The following is a 4,513-nucleotide window of genomic DNA, read 5'->3' on the forward strand; positions in this document are numbered from 1 at the left end:
TATAAAAACTGGTCCATCTGTCACCTTGAAAAAGATTTGGCATAAGCACATTTTTATCACGCAACAAAGCAGACTAAAAAAAAAAGTTAGACCATTCCCTCTGCATGGTCCATCTTCCAGATACATATGTGAGAATAGCTCTAAATAAATGGTCTACCTGTCACCTTGAAAAAGATTTGGCATATGCCCATCTTCATCATGAGACCTAGCAGACTAGAAGAAACTTGACCATTCCCCTCTGCATGGTCCATCTTCCAGATACCTATGTGAGAATAAATCTAGAAACTGATCCACCTGTCACCTTGTAAAATATTTGGCATAAGCACATCTTCATGGAGAGACAGATTAGACTAAAAAAAGCTGGACCATTTCCCTCTGCATGGTCCATATTCCAAAAACTTATGAGAGACTAGCTCTAGAAACTGGTCCACCTGTCAACTTGAAAAAGATTTGGAATAAGCACATCATCATCAAGAAAAACAGCAGACTATAAAAAGTTAGACCAATCCCTCTTCGTCTAATGAGGAGAACCCAAGAACAGTATTTGAAGATGGATTCCCAAACGAGGCAGTTGCCATACGAGTGACTAGAAGAGAAGTAGAACAAGCAGTAAAGAAGATGAAAAATAGTAAAGCTGCAGGACCGGATAATATACCAGTAGAGGTATGGAAGAGTCTTGGAGAGGAAGGCATGGATATCTTGTGGGACCTGACGCAGAAGATCTTCAATCAGGAAAAGATGCCAGAGGAATGAAGGAGAAGCCTAATCATTCCCATCTATAAGGGGAAGGGAGACATCCAGGAATGTGGCAACTACAGAGGCATAAAGTTGATAAGCCATACTATGAAAATATGGGAGAAGAGACTCAGAGATGAAACAACAATTGGTGAGAAACAATTTGGATTCATGCCTGGAAGAGGGACTGTAGAAGCAATATTTGCTTTGAGGAAGATGATAGAAAAACACCGGGAGGAACAGAAACGATTACATAAGGTCTTTACTGACATGGAGAAGGCATACGATCGAGTACCACGTCAGGAGCTGTGGAGATGTATGAGAGAAAACAGAGTCCCTGAGAAATACGTAAGAATCACCCAAGATATGTATGAGAGGGCAGATGCAAATGTTAGGAGCAGTATAGGCTTAACAGAAAGTTTCCCTGTAAATGTGGGACTACATCAGGGGTTTGCATTGAGCCCTTACCTATTTGATCTGGTCATGGATGTAGTTACACAAGGTATTAGAGATCAGTCTCCTTGGTGTATGCCTTTTGCTGATGATGTTATACTGTGTAGCACTAGGCGAGAGGTAATAGAAGAGAAACTGGAAGAGGGGAGAAGAGAAATGGAAAATAGAGGATTGAAGATCAGCAGGAAAAAGACAGAGTATTTGAGATTGAAAAATGGGGAGAATGGGGAAGTTAGTTTACAAGGAGAGAGATTGAAAAGAGTTGAAGATTTCAAGTATTTAGGATCAACAGTTGCAGAGGATGGTGATCTGGGGGCAGAAATAAACCGCTGAATACAAGCAAGATGGAAGAATTAGAAAAAAGTTCGTGCAGTACTATGCAACAGGAAAATGGGGGTTAAATTGAAAAGTAAAGTACACAGGACAGTTGTGAGACTGGCAATGATGTATGGAGCGGAGACGAGGGCAATAAAGAAGACAGAAGAGAAAAAGCTTGATGCGGCAGAGATGAGAATGTTGAGATGGATGTGTGTGGTGACAAGAAGAGATAATATACGGAATGAGGTAATTAGGGGTACCACATGAGTTAGAAAACTATCAGATAAGATCCAAGAAAGTAGACTGAGGTGGTATGGTCATGTCATGAGAAGAGACGAGCAGTATATTGGGAGGAGAGTGATGGAAATGGAGGTACAGGGAACGAGAAGGAGAGGGAGACCAAAGTGAAGGTGGATGGACTATATCAAGGATGACCTTCGATCAAAGGGATTAACCGGTGATGAAGTATGGGACAGAGGAAGATGGAGAAAGCTGGCGAGAAACATCGACCACACATAAAAGTGGGAAAAGATGCAGACAAAGAAGGAGAAGAAGTTTGTTCCACATTAAAAGATAGAAATCGGATTTAATATAGAGTTTGTTTCAGTGGTAGCCTACTACAAAAACAAGGTATTAGAAACAAACAATGGCAAGTGGTAGTACGTACATAAAGTGGACAAATGTCTTGAGAATTTTAGGAAGGTTACAATATCCTTCATTACATCTTGAATGTTACAAGCGCTGTAATAGTAAAAGGATGAACTGACCTGGGGAGATGTTTAAATGAATACACCAAACAAAATTGGTGGCCAAGGTAGTGAAAAGCACAGACGAACGTGCATGAATATATTGATGAAATTAGAGTTGCTAAGAAATTGATACAACAGAATATATAAATAGAATTGCGCATGGCAGTATATCTTCGCAATCCATGTTAGCCAATGGTTATATAAGGGGATGAGCAACTTGGTGGAGGAACGAGAACTTTGGGCGTGAAGGAAGTACCACTCTAAATCTACTCTAATTCTACCACTCTAAATCTATTCAGGAAGAACATATGGAGTTGGAAGAGAAGGGGTAGTAATGATGATGACACCAAGAGCAGAGAAGGCATTAACCGAGTGGTGGGCTATAAATAGTAGATTTTTACTAGCAAAGTTCAAATCAAAGCAGTGCAACATTAGTACTATAGCTTGATATGCACAAACAAATGATTCCCCTGAAGAAAGGAAAGATAAATACTATGAAGAACCGCAGAGTGTGGTAGATGAGATCCCAGAGAGAGATATGAAAATTGTAATTGCTGTCTTCAAAGCTAGAGACTGTGATGGGTGAAGTTGCAAATGAAAATGGGGCACATTTTATAAGCTTTTGTTAAAAAACAAAATCTTGTTAAGGGATGTACTCTTTTCAAGCACAAGGCTATCCACAAATATACATGGACTTCACCATGTGGCAATTATAAAAATCAAAAAGATGAATGCATTTAAGTTCTTAACAAGCAAAACTGTTGTTGTCCATTTCTGTCTTATTCAGGGAGTACATCCAGACCGGGATATACATATATCAAAGGTTAACGGATCCCATGTGTAAGTGAGGCCAGATTTTTAGGCTTGATATTTGATTGTAGGCTTACATGGGTTCCTTACTTGAAAGCTTTAAAAGTGAAGTGTCTTGATTCTCTGAATCTTATAAAGGTTTTGTCCCATAAATCAAGGAGGGCAGCCCGTAAAACTATTCTTAAGTTATACAAGTCCTTAATTTTTTAAAAAATTAGTTATGGGTGTGAAATATACTCATCAGCCACCGCAGGTCGACTAAAGATTTTAGATTCCATACACCATACTGGTATCAGATTGGCCACAGGAGCCTTTAGAACTTCGCCTATCCCAAGCCTCCTTATTGACGCTGGAAAATTACCTTTAGGCCTTTACAGAAAGTCTTCTATTGTTAGGTATTGGTTTAGGTTGCAAAGACTTCCTAATTCTTTAGCCTTTCAGACTGTAAGCCTTGTAAGACACTCAACATACTTTGAGTTGCACCCAAAATCTCCTCAACCTTATGGATTTTGGGTGAAACAATTATTAAACAGTCTTGATATAATTAGAAGTAAGGTACTTCCATTTAAAATATCATCAACCCCTCCGTGGAAATTACCAGGGATATCATTTTGTAAATATCTTATTGGTGTTAAAAAGAACATGATTAAATTAGAAGCTAAGTCTCTTTTTATAAAACATGTGGAAGAACATAGGTAATCTATTTTCATATATACTGATGGTTCCAAATCTGATGCTGGCATTGAACTTGGAGTATATACAGTAGTATTTCTTTTAACTGTAGAGGTGCACTTCCTCTAATATCTTCCATATTTACTGCCGAACTATATTCCATACTAACCACTATTATCGAGAAAATAGCGTTAAAAGAGGAGGGGAATTTTACCATTTTCAGTAATGCAAGAAGTGTCCTACAAGCTTTAGAAGTTTTGAATTCCAGTAGCTCTTTAGTTTTAAAGATTTTAGAGTGGCTTTTAATTATTGGCCTGAAAGGTATAACAGTTCGATTTTGGTGGGTTCCGGCACACATAGGTGTGTCTGGAAATGAGAAGGCAGATTCACTAGCAAGGAATGCTGCAGCCGAATTGCTACCAAGAAGGTATCCCATTCCCTGTAATGATTTTTTACCAGCAATCAAGAATTTTATCTATAATAATTGGCAACAGCATTGGGATATTTTAGTTGAGAATAAGATGAGAGAAATAAGTAAGGTTATATCCCCTTGGAGGTCTAACTGGATGCCCCAAAAGTGGGAGACTACTCTTTATCAACTCCGCATTGGTCACACTCAGATGACACATGAGTTTCTGCTGGCTGGCCAACACCAACCATGTTGCGACGACTATTTGATACCCTTGTCAGTGAGGCATTTGTTGACTGAATGCCCCACTCACAGCAAAGAAAGAAACAGATATCTGTTTGAGGCTCGAGGTGAGGATGGTAGGTTC

The 4,513-nt window shown here is 39.0% G+C and overlaps 1 pseudogene; it reads left to right on the forward strand.

The window, feature by feature from the left end:
* The first annotated feature begins 618 nt into the window (after positions 1 to 618).
* Positions 619 to 1,941, forward strand: LOC137621488 (uncharacterized; annotated as a pseudogene).
* Positions 1,942 to 4,513: the final 2,572 nt, after the last annotated feature.

The sequence above is a fragment of the Palaemon carinicauda genome, chromosome 2, assembly GCF_036898095.1.
Source record: "Palaemon carinicauda isolate YSFRI2023 chromosome 2, ASM3689809v2, whole genome shotgun sequence".
NCBI classification, from domain to species: Eukaryota; Metazoa; Arthropoda; class Malacostraca; order Decapoda; family Palaemonidae; genus Palaemon; species Palaemon carinicauda.